The sequence below is a fragment of the Microcebus murinus genome, unplaced genomic scaffold (assembly GCF_040939455.1).
Source record: "Microcebus murinus isolate Inina unplaced genomic scaffold, M.murinus_Inina_mat1.0 scaf007_hap2_Mmur4.0, whole genome shotgun sequence".
In the NCBI taxonomy this organism is placed as follows: Eukaryota; Metazoa; Chordata; class Mammalia; order Primates; family Cheirogaleidae; genus Microcebus; species Microcebus murinus.
The window spans coordinates 89,409-106,640 of NW_027438953.1; the positions used below are offsets into that span (position 1 = coordinate 89,409).

At 63.7% G+C, this 17,232-nt stretch overlaps 4 non-coding genes across 4 annotated transcripts; all 4 read right to left on the minus strand.

Moving 5' to 3' along the window:
* Positions 1-3,245: 3,245 nt before the first annotated feature.
* On the minus strand, positions 3,246-3,364 carry LOC142866722 (5S ribosomal RNA). Its single transcript, XR_012916552.1, has one exon. It is a non-coding gene; the product is annotated as a 5S ribosomal RNA (ribosomal RNA).
* Positions 3,365-6,872: 3,508 nt separating this feature from the next.
* Positions 6,873-6,991, minus strand: LOC142866723 (5S ribosomal RNA). The gene has a single exon (XR_012916553.1). It is a non-coding gene; the product is annotated as a 5S ribosomal RNA (ribosomal RNA).
* Positions 6,992-10,486: 3,495 nt separating this feature from the next.
* On the minus strand, positions 10,487-10,605 carry LOC142866724 (5S ribosomal RNA). Its single transcript, XR_012916554.1, has one exon. It is a non-coding gene; the product is annotated as a 5S ribosomal RNA (ribosomal RNA).
* A 3,516-nt stretch (positions 10,606-14,121) lies between these two features.
* Positions 14,122-14,240, minus strand: LOC142866725 (5S ribosomal RNA). The gene has a single exon (XR_012916555.1). It is a non-coding gene; the product is annotated as a 5S ribosomal RNA (ribosomal RNA).
* Between the last annotated feature and the right edge of the window lie 2,992 nt (positions 14,241-17,232).

Consider the following 17,232-nt stretch of genomic DNA (forward strand, 5'->3'; position numbering starts at 1 on the left):
CCACGGCTGGACTCGCCAAGGTGGAGACCTTCCAGCCCCCTTCCTCTCCTCGCCTGGCCTCCTTCACCTACCCGCCCCCCACCCCCAGCTCGTGGCCGCCCCCGCCGCCGCCGCCGCCGCCGCCGCCGCCGATTGCGCACGCGCGGATCGCCCGCCCTTTGACCCCAGGCAGGGGCCGCCCTCCCTGACAACCCCTTTCAGCTGGGCCCCCCACCCTGTGGGTGGGCTGCCGCCTATTCCCCCGGGCCCGGGCTGGGGCACAGCGCATGGGGGAGGGGAGCGAGTGTAGGGGCGTCTCTCTCTCTCTCTAGGGATGTGTCCCATGGGTGGGGTGGCGTGGTTTGTGGGGCGCTGAAGAAATCAGTCCCCTCCATCTCCTACCTCTGGAAAACGCCCAAGCCCTTGGAGAACTGCCGGCAACGCGACCGGGGGGGCCGGGACCCTCCTCTGTGTCCTCCTGTGGCCCAGTCCAAGGGGCCTGGGCCTGGCCGGGGCTGCATTGGACCCCGACCACCCTGGCGTGTGGACTCGCTAAAAATCGGCGATTAGATATTGGATTCCAGCTTCATTGAGGTCATTTCACTAATGAGTGCACCGGAAAGAGTTTCCTAATCCATCTGTGAGGGTGGCAACTGAAAGAGAATTTTAAAGCTGACAGAATAGGCGAGGAAAGGCATAGGAGATTTCCACACCCAGTAAGGAAGCCTTTCCCGAAATGGAAGAAAGAAACGAGCAAACAGAAACACCGGTAGCCCGCCAGGATCAGAGTCTGCCCCCGAGAGAAAGTACCCTGACCAGGTTCACCCGTGGGTGGGTGGCGAGCTAGCGGCATTCAGAAGAGCGAGGCCCGCAGTCTGTGCAGAAGACACCTGCACTCGGGTGTGTGTGGCGGCACGATTCACAAGCAGCTCCAGATGTTAAGCCAAGGAGAAGCCAGGGAGTTCCCAACGCCCCAGGTGTCCTCAGCCCACGACTGGCTGCTGGGGGAATGCGAAGCCCGGCTCCTTGTCTCAGAGCGGGACAACCAGGAGGTGTGACGTACACCCCGGGGTTCCCAGGAGGATCAGGCTGAAGCTGGGACTTGGCCTGAAAGTGTCCCCTCGCATGGCCACCCCCTTCCCCTTCCTGCTCCTCTACTCCTGGTGCCCCTCCATCCAGGGGCCAGACCTTAAAGAGTCACCCGCAAGAGAATCCTGGTCCCAAAGGGGCCTTCTGGGGGACCCGTGCTGAGAGAGGTTGTGGGCATGGCCCGCTGGGGCTCTGCCCGACCCAGGGCTGAGAGATGCAACCTCCCAGCTCTGGGTCCCTGCAGGGGAAGCGTTGGCAAGCACAGGGCCAGTCCTCCAAAGGCCCAGGTGCAGGGAGCCCAGGCCAAGCAGCCTGTGGAAGAAGCCACCCCGGGAAGACGACTGCAGGCCACGGCCCTTCCCACCTCCTCCTCCTCCTCCTCCTGCTCCTCCACCCCCCCGACCTCCCACCCCCCACCCCCGACATGGCGCAGGGCTCAGAGACACCTCAGACACTTGCTACCCAAAGTGCAAAGGGCATCAGTTGCTCCTCCAAACCCCCCCCTGCCCAACAGACCGCGTTGTCCAGCCAGCCCCCGGGCCTCCCTGGGGTGCCCAGCACAAAAGTGCAGACAACCACCGGACCCTCAATCTCAGTTTTCGGATGTTTTTGCCACTCTAAGGACCCGCAGGCCAGCTGGGCCTTCTGGCAGGACAGAGAGCCCCGGAATCCGACGTGGAGAGCTGGGTGTACGTCCCCACGAGGAGGCGGTCCCCACCTCCGCGGCTCTCCCCTTGCGGGGGGGGGGAAAGCAGCCACGGGGCCTCAGAGAAGACACCAGGCTGGGCGCCCGCCCCACAGTGGGGGCACGTCCCCCGCAGGCCACTTAGCGACGGCCGCCGGCCGGCGGACGGTTGGGTGGCGCGAGACGCTGCGGCCGCCCTGCTACCGGGTTCTTGGGAGGGCGTCCTGGAACCAGCGTCCACACCAAGCCCTTGGAAGGCCCAGGCGACGGAGGAGCCCCGTCAGGCAGGGGCCGAGGACGGTGACGGCCCGGGCGGGGAGGAGCGTGTCAGGCAGGGGCAGAGGACGGTGACAGGTGACAGGCCGGGCGGGAAGGAGTCAGTCAGGCAGGGGCCGAGGAGGAGATGGGCTGGGTAAGGGTTAGGGTTAGAGTCAGGGCACAAGTCACAATCGCAAAGACCTGGAAGCGACCCGAGTGCCCATCGACCCACGAGTGCGTAAATGAAATGTGGCGCGTGGACACCACGGAGTGCTATTCAGCTAGGAGGAGCAGCGGTGAGAGGGCACCTCTCGTGGTTCTCCTGGCCAGAGCTGGAACCCGTTCCAGTAAGCCAGGTAGCCCAAGAATGGACACACGAGCACCACGTGCTCGCGCTCACCAGCAAATGGGTACGAACCGATGGACACCTAAGTGGACACAGAGGAATCACCTTCATCGGGTGGGTGTCGGGCGGGTGGGGGGAGGGGATGGGCATACACCTCCATTAGGAATGGGGTGGGTGCGCACCGACTGGGGCATGGGCGCACTTGAGGCTCTGACCCGAGGGGGGAGGCTGGGAGAGGGCAACGTACCCGACCTTAACATTGGTACCCCCACAATACGCTGGAACGACATCAGAGGTAAATGAATAAGAACACAGGGGGGAGGGGGGCACGGGCAACACATGTCACCTTAATACTTGGACTCCCATCATCTGCTTGAAAAGAGAGAGAAAAGAAAATGCAATCATAGAGATAAGAGACACTTTTTAAAAATAATGAATCCGAAGAGAAAAGTAAAAGGAGGCCTGTGGAGCAGGTCTGGGTGTGACTCCGGATCCCCCAACATCAGGTGCCACCACCAAAGATTCCTACGTGTAGCCCATAGAACCCCAAAAGCAACGGGACGAGTTCTGGTCACATACTCCCTCAAAATGACATCCTGGCCTTCTTCTGGAACTCCCTCCCCTCTCAGACTCTCAAGGTTTCCTCCAGCGTGTCGGTTCCCACAGAGCAGACCTTTGGTCTGAGACCTGACAGTCCAGAAGCCACGCATGCTGCCGCGTGACGGCGGTGTCGCGGCTTGGGACAAGAGGAGGCCCCACGGTGCGGGCTGGGGCGCCAGGCACCGCGGCGGGCGCTGAGGGTGGGGGTGACCCCCACCCCGGGCCGCCGCCTCGCTCCCAGAGAGGGGACAGAACAAGAGGCAAAACAAAAAAAAAAAAAGAAGAAGAAGCCTAAGGCACCCGGTATTCCCAGGCGGTCTCCCATCCAAGTACTAACCAGGCCCGACCCTGCTTAGCTTCCGAGACCAGACGAGGTCGGGCGCGTTCAGGGTGGTGTGGCCCTAGACGGCGGAGGGCGCCCCTGCCCCGCTCAAGAAGCCGAGCCTCTCTGCGCTTCCCCGCCGCCTCCTCCCGCCCCAGGCCCCGCGCCGGCGCTGACCCGCGCCGGGCCGGGCCTGTTGAGTTCACCGGCCGGGTCCGGCGGGCTCCGAGGGACGGGGGTGACAGGCGGGGCGGGGCGGGGCGGGCAGGGAGAGGTGGGCCGGGGTGGGGGGCTGTCTCTCTATACACACACACACACACACACACACACTCACACTCACACAAGATGCGCCTCCACGGCTGGACTCGCCAAGGTGGAGACCTTCCAGCCCCCTTCCTCTCCTCGCCTGGCCTCCTTCACCTACCCGCCCCCCACCCCCAGCTCGTGGCCGCCCCCGCCGCCGCCGCCGCCGCCGATTGCGCACGCGCGGATCGCCCGCCCTTTGACCCCAGGCAGGGGCCGCCCTCCCTGACAACCCCTTTCAGCTGGGCCCCCCACCCTGTGGGTGGGCTGCCGCCTATTCCCCCGGGCCCGGGCTGGGGCACAGCGCATGGGGGAGGGGAGCGAGTGTAGGGGCGTCTCTCTCTCTCTCTAGGGATGTGTCCCATGGGTGGGGTGGCGTGGTTTGTGGGGCGCTGAAGAAATCAGTCCCCTCCATCTCCTACCTCTGGAAAACGCCCAAGCCCTTGGAGAACTGCCGGCAACGCGACCGGGGGGGCCGGGACCCTCCTCTGTGTCCTCCTGTGGCCCAGTCCAAGGGGCCTGGGCCTGGCCGGGGCTGCATTGGACCCCGACCACCCTGGCGTGTGGACTCGCTAAAAATCGGCGATTAGATATTGGATTCCAGCTTCATTGAGGTCATTTCACTAATGAGTGCACCGGAAAGAGTTTCCTAATCCATCTGTGAGGGTGGCAACTGAAAGAGAATTTTAAAGCTGACAGAATAGGCGAGGAAAGGCATAGGAGATTTCCACACCCAGTAAGGAAGCCTTTCCCGAAATGGAAGAAAGAAACGAGCAAACAGAAACACCGGTAGCCCGCCAGGATCAGAGTCTGCCCCCGAGAGAAAGTACCCTGACCAGGTTCACCCGTGGGTGGGTGGCGAGCTAGCGGCATTCAGAAGAGCGAGGCCCGCAGTCTGTGCAGAAGACACCTGCACTCGGGTGTGTGTGGCGGCACGATTCACAAGCAGCTCCAGATGTTAAGCCAAGGAGAAGCCAGGGAGTTCCCAACGCCCCAGGTGTCCTCAGCCCACGACTGGCTGCTGGGGGAATGCGAAGCCCGGCTCCTTGTCTCAGAGCGGGACAACCAGGAGGTGTGACGTACACCCCGGGGTTCCCAGGAGGATCAGGCTGAAGCTGGGACTTGGCCTGAAAGTGTCCCCTCGCATGGCCACCCCCTTCCCCTTCCTGCTCCTCTACTCCTGGTGCCCCTCCATCCAGGGGCCAGACCTTAAAGAGTCACCCGCAAGAGAATCCTGGTCCCAAAGGGGCCTTCTGGGGGACCCGTGCTGAGAGAGGTTGTGGGCATGGCCCGCTGGGGCTCTGCCCGACCCAGGGCTGAGAGATGCAACCTCCCAGCTCTGGGTCCCTGCAGGGGAAGCGTTGGCAAGCACAGGGCCAGTCCTCCAAAGGCCCAGGTGCAGGGAGCCCAGGCCAAGCAGCCTGTGGAAGAAGCCACCCCGGGAAGACGACTGCAGGCCACGGCCCTTCCCACCTCCTCCTCCTCCTCCTCCTGCTCCTCCACCCACCCCGACCTCCCACCCCCCACCCCCGACATGGCGCAGGGCTCAGAGACACCTCAGACACTTGCTACCCAAAGTGCAAAGGGCATCAGTTGCTCCTCCAAACCCCCCCTTCTGCCCAGCAGACCGCGTTGTCCAGCCAGCCCCCGGGCCCCCCTGGGGTGCCCAGCACAAAAGTGCAGACAACCACCGGACCCTCAATCTCAGTTTTCGGATGTTTTTGCCACTCTAAGGACCCGCAGGCCAGCTGGGCCTTCTGGCAGGACAGAGAGCCCCGGAATCCGACGTGGAGAGCTGGGTGTACGTCCCCACGAGGAGGCGGTCCCCACCTCCGCGGCTCTCCCCTTGCGGGGGGGGGGGAAAGCAGCCACGGGGCCTCAGAGAAGACACCAGGCTGGGCGCCCGCCCCACAGTGGGGGCACGTCCCCCGCAGGCCACTTAGCGACGGCCGCCGGCCGGCGGACGGTTGGGTGGCGCGAGACGCTGCGGCCGCCCTGCTACCGGGTTCCTGGGAGGGCGTCCTGGAACCAGCGTCCACACCAAGCCCTTGGAAGGCCCAGGCGACGGAGGAGCCCCGTCAGGCAGGGGCCGAGGACGGTGACGGCCCGGGCGGGGAGGAGCGTGTCAGGCAGGGGCAGAGGACGGTGACAGGTGACAGGCCGGGCGGGAAGGAGTCAGTCAGGCAGGGGCCGAGGAGGAGACGGGCTGGGTAAGGGTTAGGGTTAGAGTCAGGGCACAAGTCACAATCGCAAAGACCTGGAAGCGACCCGAGTGCCCATCGACCCACGAGTGCGTAAATGAAATGTGGCGCGTGGACACCACGGAGTGCTATTCAGCTAGGAGGAGCAGCGGTGAGAGGGCACCTCTCGTGGTTCTCCTGGCCAGAGCTGGAACCCGTTCCAGTAAGCCAGGTAGCCCAAGAATGGACACACGAGCACCACGTGCTCGCGCTCACCAGCAAATGGGTACGAACCGATGGACACCTAAGTGGACACAGAGGAATCACCTTCATCGGGTGGGTGTCGGGCGGGTGGGGGGAGGGGATGGGCATACACCTCCATTAGGAATGGGGTGGGTGCGCACCGACTGGGGCATGGGCGCACTTGAGGCTCTGACCCGAGGGGGGAGGCTGGGAGAGGGCAACGTACCCGACCTTAACATTGGTACCCCCACAATACGCTGGAACGACATCAGAGGTAAATGAATAAGAACACAGGGGGGAGGGGGGCACGGGCAACACATGTCACCTTAATACTTGGACTCCCATCATCTGCTTGAAAAGAGAGAGAAAAGAAAATGCAATCATAGAGATAAGAGACACTTTTTAAAAATAATGAATCCGAAGAGAAAAGTAAAAGGAGGCCTGTGGAGCAGGTCTGGGTGTGACTCCGGATCCCCCAACATCAGGTGCCACCACCAAAGATTCCTACGTGTAGCCCATAGAACCCCAAAAGCAACGGGACGAGTTCTGGTCACATACTCCCTCAAAATGACATCCTGGCCTTCTTCTGGAACTCCCTCCCCTCTCAGACTCTCAAGGTTTCCTCCAGCGTGTCGGTTCCCACAGAGCAGACCTTTGGTCTGAGACCTGACAGTCCAGAAGCCACGCATGCTGCCGCGTGACGGCGGTGTCGCGGCTTGGGACAAGAGGAGGCCCCACGGTGCGGGCTGGGGCGCCAGGCACCGCGGCGGGCGCTGAGGGTGGGGGTGACCCCCACCCCGGGCCGCCGCCTCGCTCCCAGAGAGGGGACAGAACAAGAGGCAAAACAAAAAAAAAAAAAGAAGAAGAAGCCTAAGGCACCCGGTATTCCCAGGCGGTCTCCCATCCAAGTACTAACCAGGCCCGACCCTGCTTAGCTTCCGAGACCAGACGAGGTCGGGCGCGTTCAGGGTGGTGTGGCCCTAGACGGCGGAGGGCGCCCCTGCCCCGCTCAAGAAGCCGAGCCTCTCTGCGCTTCCCCGCCGCCTCCTCCCGCCCCAGGCCCCGCGCCGGCGCTGACCCGCGCCGGGCCGGGCCTGTTGAGTTCACCGGCCGGGTCCGGCGGGCTCTGAGGGACGGGGGTGACAGGCGGGGCGGGGCGGGCAGGGAGCGGTGGGCCGGGGTGGGGGGCTGTCTCTCTATACACACACACACACACACACACACTCACACTCACACAAGATGCGCCTCCACGGCTGGACTCGCCAAGGTGGAGACCTTCCAGCCCCCTTCCTCTCCTCGCCTGGCCTCCTTCACCTACCCGCCCCCCACCCCCAGCTCGTGGCCGTCCCCGCCGCCGCCGCCGATTGCGCACGCGCGGATCGCCCGCCCTTTGACCCCAGGCAGGGGCCGCCCTCCCTGACAACCCCTTTCAGCTGGGCCCCCCACCCTGTGGGTGGGCTGCCGCCTATTCCCCCGGGCCCGGGCTGGGGCACAGCGCATGGGGGAGGGGAGCGACTGTATGGGGCGTCTCTCTCTCTCTCTAGGGATGTGTCCCATGGGTGGGGTGGCGTGGTTTGTGGGGCGCTGAAGAAATCAGTCCCCTCCATCTCCTACCTCTGGAAAACGCCCAAGCCCTTGGAGAACTGCCGGCAATGCGACCGGGGGTGCCGGGTCCCTCCTCTGTGTCCTCCTGTGGCCCAGTCCAAGGGGCCTGGGCCTGGCCGGGGCTGCATTGGACCCCGACCACCCTGGCGTGTGGACTCGCTAAAAATCGGCGATTAGATATTGGATTCCAGCTTCATTGAGGTCATTTCACTAATGAGTGCACCGGAAAGAGTTTCCTAATCCATCTGTGAGGGTGGCAACTGAAAGAGAATTTTAAAGCTGACAGAATAGGCGAGGAAAGGCATAGGAGATTTCCACACCCAGTAAGGAAGCCTTTCCCGAAATGGAAGAAAGAAACGAGCAAACAGAGACACCGGTAGCCCGCCCGGATCAGAGTCTGCTCCTTAGAGAAAGCACCCTGACCAGGTTCACCCGTGGGTGGGTGGCGAGCTAGCGGCATTCAGAAGAGCGAGGCCCGCAGTCTGTGCAGAAGACACCTGCACTCGGGTGTGTGTGGCGGCACGATTCACAAGCAGCTCCAGATGTTAAGCCAAGGAGAAGCCAGGGAGTTCCCAACGCCCCAGGTGTCCTCAGCCCACGACTGGCTGCTGGGGGAATGCGAAGCCCGGCTCCTTGTCTCAGAGCGGGACAACCAGGAGGTGTGACGTACACCCCGGGGTTCCCAGGAGGATCAGGCTGAAGCTGGGACTTGGCCTGAAAGTGTCCCCTCGCATGGCCACCCCCTTCCCCTTCCTGCTCCTCTACTCCTGGTGCCCCTCCATCCAGGGGCCAGACCTTAAAGAGTCACCCGCAAGAGAATCCTGGACCCAAAGGAGCCTTCTGGGGGACCCGTGCTGAGAGAGGTTGTGGGCATGGCCCGCTGGGGCTCTGCCCGACCCAGGGCTGAGAGATGCAACCTCCCAGCTCTGGGTCCCTGCAGGGGAAGCGTTGGCAAGCACAGGGCCAGTCCTCCAAAGGCCCAGGTGCAGGGAGCCCAGGCCAAGCAGCCTGTGGAAGAAGCCACCCCGGGAAGACGACTGCAGGCCACGGCCCTTCCCACCTCCTCCTCCTCCTCCTCCTGCTCCTCCACCCCCCCCGACCTCCCACCCCCCACCCCCGACATGGCGCAGGGCTCAGAGACACCTCAGACACTTGCTACCCAAAGTGCAAAGGGCATCAGTTGCTCCTCCAAACCCCCCCCCTGCCCAGCAGACCGCGTTGTCCAGCCAGCCCCCGGGCCTCCCTGGGGTGCCCAGCACAAAAGTGCAGACAACCACCGGACCCTCAATCTCAGTTTTCGGATGTTTTTGCCACTCTAAGGACCCGCAGGCCAGCTGGGCCTTCTGGCAGGACAGAGAGCCCCGGAATCCGACGTGGAGAGCTGGGTGTACGTCCCCACGAGGAGGCGGTCCCCACCTCCGCGGCTCTCCCCTTGGGGGGGGGGGAAAAGCAGCCACGGGGCCTCAGAGAAGACACCAGGCTGGGCGCCCGCCCCACAGTGGGGGCACGTCCCCCGCAGGCCACTTAGCGACGGCCGCCGGCCGGCGGACGGTTGGGTGGCGCGAGACGCTGCGGCCGCCCTGCTACCGGGTTCCTGGGAGGGCGTCCTGGAACCAGCGTCCACACCAAGCCCTTGGAAGGCCCAGGCGACGGAGGAGCCCCGTCAGGCAGGGGCCGAGGACGGTGACGGCCCGGGCGGGGAGGAGCGTGTCAGGCAGGGGCAGAGGACGGTGACAGGTGACAGGCCGGGCGGGAAGGAGTCAGTCAGGCAGGGGCCGAGGAGGAGACGGGCTGGGTAAGGGTTAGGGTTAGAGTCAGGGCACAAGTCACAATCGCAAAGACCTGGAAGCGACCCGAGTGCCCATCGACCCACGAGTGCGTAAATGAAATGTGGCGCGTGGACACCACGGAGTGCTATTCAGCTAGGAGGAGCAGCGGTGAGAGGGCACCTCTCGTGGTTCTCCTGGCCAGAGCTGGAACCCGTTCCAGTAAGCCAGGTAGCCCAAGAATGGACACACGAGCACCACGTGCTCGCGCTCACCAGCAAATGGGTACGAACCGATGGACACCTAAGTGAACACAGAGGAATCACATTCATCGGGTGGGTGTCGGGCGGGTGGGGGGAGGGGATGGGCATACACCTCCATTAGGAATGGGGTGGGTGCGCACCGACTGGGGGATGGGCGCACTTGAGGCTCTGACCCGAGGGGGGAGGCTGGGAGAGGGCAACGTACCCGACCTTAACATTGGTACCCCCACAATACGCTGGAACGACATCAGAGGTAAATGAATAAGAACACAGGGGGGAGGGGGGCACGGGCAACACATGTCACCTTAATACTTGGACTCCCATCATCTGCTTGAAAAGAGAGAGAAAAGAAAATGCAATCATAGAGATAAGAGACACTTTTTAAAAATAATGAATCCGAAGAGAAAAGTAAAAGGAGGCCTGTGGAGCAGGTCTGGGTGTGACTCCGGATCCCCCAACATCAGGTGCCACCACCAAAGATTCCTACGTGTAGCCCATAGAACCCCAAAAGCAACGGGACGAGTTCTGGTCACATACTCCCTCAAAATGACATCCTGGCCTTCTTCTGGAACTCCCTCCCCTCTCAGACTCTCAAGGTTTCCTCCAGCGTGTCGGTTCCCACAGAGCAGACCTTTGGTCTGAGACCTGACAGTCCAGAAGCCACGCATGCTGCCGCGTGACGGCGGTGTCGCGGCTTGGGACAAGAGGAGGCCCCACGGTGCGGGCTGGGGCGCCAGGCACCGCGGCGGGCGCTGAGGGTGGGGGTGACCCCCACCCCGGGCCGCCGCCTCGCTCCCAGAGAGGGGACAGAACAAGAGGCAAAACAAAAAAAAAAAAAAAAAGAAGAAGCCTAAGGCACCCGGTATTCCCAGGCGGTCTCCCATCCAAGTACTAACCAGGCCCGACCCTGCTTAGCTTCCGAGACCAGACGAGGTCGGGCGCGTTCAGGGTGGTGTGGCCCTAGACGGCGGAGGGCGCCCCTGCCCCGCTCAAGAAGCCGAGCCTCTCTGCGCTTCCCCGCCGCCTCCTCCCGCCCCAGGCCCCGCACCGGCGCTGACCCGCGCCGGGCCGGGCCTGTTGAGTTCACCGGCCGGGTCCGGCGGGCTCCGAGGGACGGGGGTGACAGGCGGGGCGGGGCGGGGCGGGCAGGGAGCGGTGGGCCGGGGTGGGGGGCTGTCTCTCTATACACACACACACACACACACACACACACACTCACACTCACACAAGATGCGCCTCCACGGCTGGACTCGCCAAGGTGGAGACCTTCCAGCCCCCTTCCTCTCCTCGCCTGGCCTCCTTCACCTACCCGCCCCCCACCCCCAGCTCGTGGCCGCCCCCGCCGCCGCCGCCGCCGCCGCCGCCGATTGCGCACGCACGGATCGCCCGCCCTTTGACCCCAGGCAGGGGCCGCCCTCCCTGACAACCCCTTTCAGCTGGGCCCCCCACCCTGTGGGTGGGCTGCCGCCTATTCCCCCGGGCCCGGGCTGGGGCACAGCGCATGGGGGAGGGGAGCGAGTGTATGGGGCGTCTCTCTCTCTCTCTAGGGATGTGTCCCATGGGTGGGGTGGCGTGGTTTGTGGGGCGCTGAAGAAATCAGTCCCCTCCATCTCCTACCTCTGGAAAACGCCCAAGCCCTTGGAGAACTGCCGGCAACGCGACCGGGGGGGCCGGGACCCTCCTCTGTGTCCTCCTGTGGCCCAGTCCAAGGGGCCTGGGCCTGGCCGGGGCTGCATTGGACCCCGACCACCCTGGCGTGTGGACTCGCTAAAAATCGGCGATTAGATATTGGATTCCAGCTTCATTGAGGTCATTTCACTAATGAGTGCACCGGAAAGAGTTTCCTAATCCATCTGTGAGGGTGGCAACTGAAAGAGAATTTTAAAGCTGACAGAATAGGCGAGGAAAGGCATAGGAGATTTCCACACCCAGTAAGGAAGCCTTTCCCGAAATGGAAGAAAGAAACGAGCAAACAGAAACACCGGTAGCCCGCCAGGATCAGAGTCTGCCCCCGAGAGAAAGTACCCTGACCAGGTTCACCCGTGGGTGGGTGGCGAGCTAGCGGCATTCAGAAGAGCGAGGCCCGCAGTCTGTGCAGAAGACACCTGCACTCGGGTGTGTGTGGCGGCACGATTCACAAGCAGCTCCAGATGTTAAGCCAAGGAGAAGCCAGGGAGTTCCCAACGCCCCAGGTGTCCTCAGCCCACGACTGGCTGCTGGGGGAATGCGAAGCCCGGCTCCTTGTCTCAGAGCGGGACAACCAGGAGGTGTGACGTACACCCCGGGGTTCCCAGGAGGATCAGGCTGAAGCTGGGACTTGGCCTGAAAGTGTCCCCTCGCATGGCCACCCCCTTCCCCTTCCTGCTCCTCTACTCCTGGTGCCCCTCCATCCAGGGGCCAGACCTTAAAGAGTCACCCGCAAGAGAATCCTGGTCCCAAAGGGGCCTTCTGGGGGACCCGTGCTGAGAGAGGTTGTGGGCATGGCCCGCTGGGGCTCTGCCCGACCCAGGGCTGAGAGATGCAACCTCCCAGCTCTGGGTCCCTGCAGGGGAAGCGTTGGCAAGCACAGGGCCAGTCCTCCAAAGGCCCAGGTGCAGGGAGCCCAGGCCAAGCAGCCTGTGGAAGAAGCCACCCCGGGAAGACGACTGCAGGCCACGGCCCTTCCCACCTCCTCCTCCTCCTCCTCCTGCTCCTCCACCCCCCCGACCTCCCACCCCCCACCCCCGACATGGCGCAGGGCTCAGAGACACCTCAGACACTTGCTACCCAAAGTGCAAAGGGCATCAGTTGCTCCTCCAAACCCCCCCCTGCCCAACAGACCGCGTTGTCCAGCCAGCCCCCGGGCCTCCCTGGGGTGCCCAGCACAAAAGTGCAGACAACCACCGGACCCTCAATCTCAGTTTTCGGATGTTTTTGCCACTCTAAGGACCCGCAGGCCAGCTGGGCCTTCTGGCAGGACAGAGAGCCCCGGAATCCGACGTGGAGAGCTGGGTGTACGTCCCCACGAGGAGGCGGTCCCCACCTCCGCGGCTCTCCCCTTGCGGGGGGGGGGGAAAGCAGCCACGGGGCCTCAGAGAAGACACCAGGCTGGGCGCCCGCCCCACAGTGGGGGCACGTCCCCCGCAGGCCACTTAGCGACGGCCGCCGGCCGGCGGACGGTTGGGTGGCGCGAGACGCTGCGGCCGCCCTGCTACCGGGTTCTTGGGAGGGCGTCCTGGAACCAGCGTCCACACCAAGCCCTTGGAAGGCCCAGGCGACGGAGGAGCCCCGTCAGGCAGGGGCCGAGGACGGTGACGGCCCGGGCGGGGAGGAGCGTGTCAGGCAGGGGCAGAGGACGGTGACAGGTGACAGGCCGGGCGGGAAGGAGTCAGTCAGGCAGGGGCCGAGGAGGAGACGGGCTGGGTAAGGGTTAGGGTTAGAGTCAGGGCACAAGTCACAATCGCAAAGACCTGGAAGCGACCCGAGTGCCCATCGACCCACGAGTGCGTAAATGAAATGTGGCGCGTGGACACCACGGAGTGCTATTCAGCTAGGAGGAGCAGCGGTGAGAGGGCACCTCTCGTGGTTCTCCTGGCCAGAGCTGGAACCCGTTCCAGTAAGCCAGGTAGCCCAAGAATGGACACACGAGCACCACGTGCTCGCGCTCACCAGCAAATGGGTACGAACCGATGGACACCTAAGTGGACACAGAGGAATCACCTTCATCGGGTGGGTGTCGGGCGGGTGGGGGGAGGGGATGGGCATACACCTCCATTAGGAATGGGGTGGGTGCGCACCGACTGGGGCATGGGCGCACTTGAGGCTCTGACCCGAGGGGGGAGGCTGGGAGAGGGCAACGTACCCGACCTTAACATTGGTACCCCCACAATACGCTGGAACGACATCAGAGGTAAATGAATAAGAACACAGGGGGGAGGGGGGCACGGGCAACACATGTCACCTTAATACTTGGACTCCCATCATCTGCTTGAAAAGAGAGAGAAAAGAAAATGCAATCATAGAGATAAGAGACACTTTTTAAAAATAATGAATCCGAAGAGAAAAGTAAAAGGAGGCCTGTGGAGCAGGTCTGGGTGTGACTCCGGATCCCCCAACATCAGGTGCCACCACCAAAGATTCCTACGTGTAGCCCATAGAACCCCAAAAGCAACGGGACGAGTTCTGGTCACATACTCCCTCAAAATGACATCCTGGCCTTCTTCTGGAACTCCCTCCCCTCTCAGACTCTCAAGGTTTCCTCCAGCGTGTCGGTTCCCACAGAGCAGACCTTTGGTCTGAGACCTGACAGTCCAGAAGCCACGCATGCTGCCGCGTGACGGCGGTGTCGCGGCTTGGGACAAGAGGAGGCCCCACGGTGCGGGCTGGGGCGCCAGGCACCGCGGCGGGCGCTGAGGGTGGGGGTGACCCCCACCCCGGGCCGCCGCCTCGCTCCCAGAGAGGGGACAGAACAAGAGGCAAAACAAAAAAAAAAAAAAAAGAAGAAGCCTAAGGCACCCGGTATTCCCAGGCGGTCTCCCATCCAAGTACTAACCAGGCCCGACCCTGCTTAGCTTCCGAGACCAGACGAGGTCGGGCGCGTTCAGGGTGGTGTGGCCCTAGACGGCGGAGGGCGCCCCTGCCCCGCTCATGAAGCCGAGCCTCTCTGCGCTTCCCCGCCGCCTCCTCCCGCCCCAGGCCCCGCGCCGGCGCTGACCCGCGCCGGGCCGGGCCTGTTGAGTTCACCGGCCGGGTCCGGCGGGCTCCGAGGGACGGGGGTGACAGGCGGGGCGGGGCGGGCAGGGAGCGGTGGGCCGGGGTGGGGGGCTGTCTCTCTATACACACACACACACACACACACACACACACTCACACTCACACAAGATGCGCCTCCACGGCTGGACTCGCCAAGGTGGAGACCTTCCAGCCCCCTTCCTCTCCTCGCCTGGCCTCCTTCACCTACCCGCCCCCCACCCCCAGCTCGTGGCCGCCCCCGCCGCCGCCGCCGCCGCCGCCGCCGATTGCGCACGCGCGGATCGCCCGCCCTTTGACCCCAGGCAGGGGCCGCCCTCCCTGACAACCCCTTTCAGCTGGGCCCCCCACCCTGTGGGTGGGCTGCCGCCTATTCCCCCGGGCCCGGGCTGGGGCACAGCGCATGGGGGAGGGGAGCGAGTGTATGGGGCGTCTCTCTCTCTCTCTAGGGATGTGTCCCATGGGTGGGGTGGCGTGGTTTGTGGGGCGCTGAAGAAATCAGTCCCCTCCATCTCCTACCTCTGGAAAACGCCCAAGCCCTTGGAGAACTGCCGGCAACGCGACCGGGGGGGCCGGGACCCTCCTCTGTGTCCTCCTGTGGCCCAGTCCAAGGGGCCTGGGCCTGGCCGGGGCTGCATTGGACCCCGACCACCCTGGCGTGTGGACTCGCTAAAAATCGGCGATTAGATATTGGATTCCAGCTTCATTGAGGTCATTTCACTAATGAGTGCACCGGAAAGAGTTTCCTAATCCATCTGTGAGGGTGGCAACTGAAAGAGAATTTTAAAGCTGACAGAATAGGCGAGGAAAGGCATAGGAGATTTCCACACCCAGTAAGGAAGCCTTTCCCGAAATGGAAGAAAGAAACGAGCAAACAGAAACACCGGTAGCCCGCCAGGATCAGAGTCTGCCCCCGAGAGAAAGTACCCTGACCAGGTTCACCCGTGGGTGGGTGGCGAGCTAGCGGCATTCAGAAGAGCGAGGCCCGCAGTCTGTGCAGAAGACACCTGCACTCGGGTGTGTGTGGCGGCACGATTCACAAGCAGCTCCAGATGTTAAGCCAAGGAGAAGCCAGGGAGTTCCCAACGCCCCAGGTGTCCTCAGCCCACGACTGGCTGCTGGGGGAATGCGAAGCCCGGCTCCTTGTCTCAGAGCGGGACAACCAGGAGGTGTGACGTACACCCCGGGGTTCCCAGGAGGATCAGGCTGAAGCTGGGACTTGGCCTGAAAGTGTCCCCTCGCATGGCCACCCCCTTCCCCTTCCTGCTCCTCTACTCCTGGTGCCCCTCCATCCAGGGGCCAGACCTTAAAGAGTCACCCGCAAGAGAATCCTGGTCCCAAAGGGGCCTTCTGGGGGACCCGTGCTGAGAGAGGTTGTGGGCATGGCCCGCTGGGGCTCTGCCCGACCCAGGGCTGAGAGATGCAACCTCCCAGCTCTGGGTCCCTGCAGGGGAAGCGTTGGCAAGCACAGGGCCAGTCCTCCAAAGGCCCAGGTGCAGGGAGCCCAGGCCAAGCAGCCTGTGGAAGAAGCCACCCCGGGAAGACGACTGCAGGCCACGGCCCTTCCCACCTCCTCCTCCTCCTCCTCCTGCTCCTCCACCCCCCCGACCTCCCACCCCCCACCCCCGACATGGCGCAGGGCTCAGAGACACCTCAGACACTTGCTACCCAAAGTGCAAAGGGCATCAGTTGCTCCTCCAAACCCCCCCCTGCCCAACAGACCGCGTTGTCCAGCCAGCCCCCGGGCCTCCCTGGGGTGCCCAGCACAAAAGTGCAGACAACCACCGGACCCTCAATCTCAGTTTTCGGATGTTTTTGCCACTCTAAGGACCCGCAGGCCAGCTGGGCCTTCTGGCAGGACAGAGAGCCCCGGAATCCGACGTGGAGAGCTGGGTGTACGTCCCCACGAGGAGGCGGTCCCCACCTCCGCGGCTCTCCCCTTGCGGGGGGGGGGGGAAAGCAGCCACGGGGCCTCAGAGAAGACACCAGGCTGGGCGCCCGCCCCACAGTGGGGGCACGTCCCCCGCAGGCCACTTAGCGACGGCCGCCGGCCGGCGGACGGTTGGGTGGCGCGAGACGCTGCGGCCGCCCTGCTACCGGGTTCTTGGGAGGGCGTCCTGGAACCAGCGTCCACACCAAGCCCTTGGAAGGCCCAGGCGACGGAGGAGCCCCGTCAGGCAGGGGCCGAGGACGGTGACGGCCCGGGCGGGGAGGAGCGTGTCAGGCAGGGGCAGAGGACGGTGACAGGTGACAGGCCGGGCGGGAAGGAGTCAGTCAGGCAGGGGCCGAGGAGGAGACGGGCTGGGTAAGGGTTAGGGTTAGAGTCAGGGCACAAGTCACAATCGCAAAGACCTGGAAGCGACCCGAGTGCCCATCGACCCACGAGTGCGTAAATGAAATGTGGCGCGTGGACACCACGGAGTGCTATTCAGCTAGGAGGAGCAGCGGTGAGAGGGCACCTCTCGTGGTTCTCCTGGCCAGAGCTGGAACCCGTTCCAGTAAGCCAGGTAGCCCAAGAATGGACACACGAGCACCACGTGCTCGCGCTCACCAGCAAATGGGTACGAACCGATGGACACCTAAGTGGACACAGAGGAATCACCTTCATCGGGTGGGTGTCGGGCGGGTGGGGGGAGGGGATGGGCATACACCTCCATTAGGAATGGGGTGGGTGCGCACCGACTGGGGCATGGGCGCACTTGAGGCTCTGACCCGAGGGGGGAGGCTGGGAGAGGGCAACGTACCCGACCTTAACATTGGTACCCCCACAATACGCTGGAACGACATCAGAGGTAAATGAATAAGAACACAGGGGGGAGGGGGGCACGGGCAACACATGTCACCTTAATACTTGGACTCCCATCA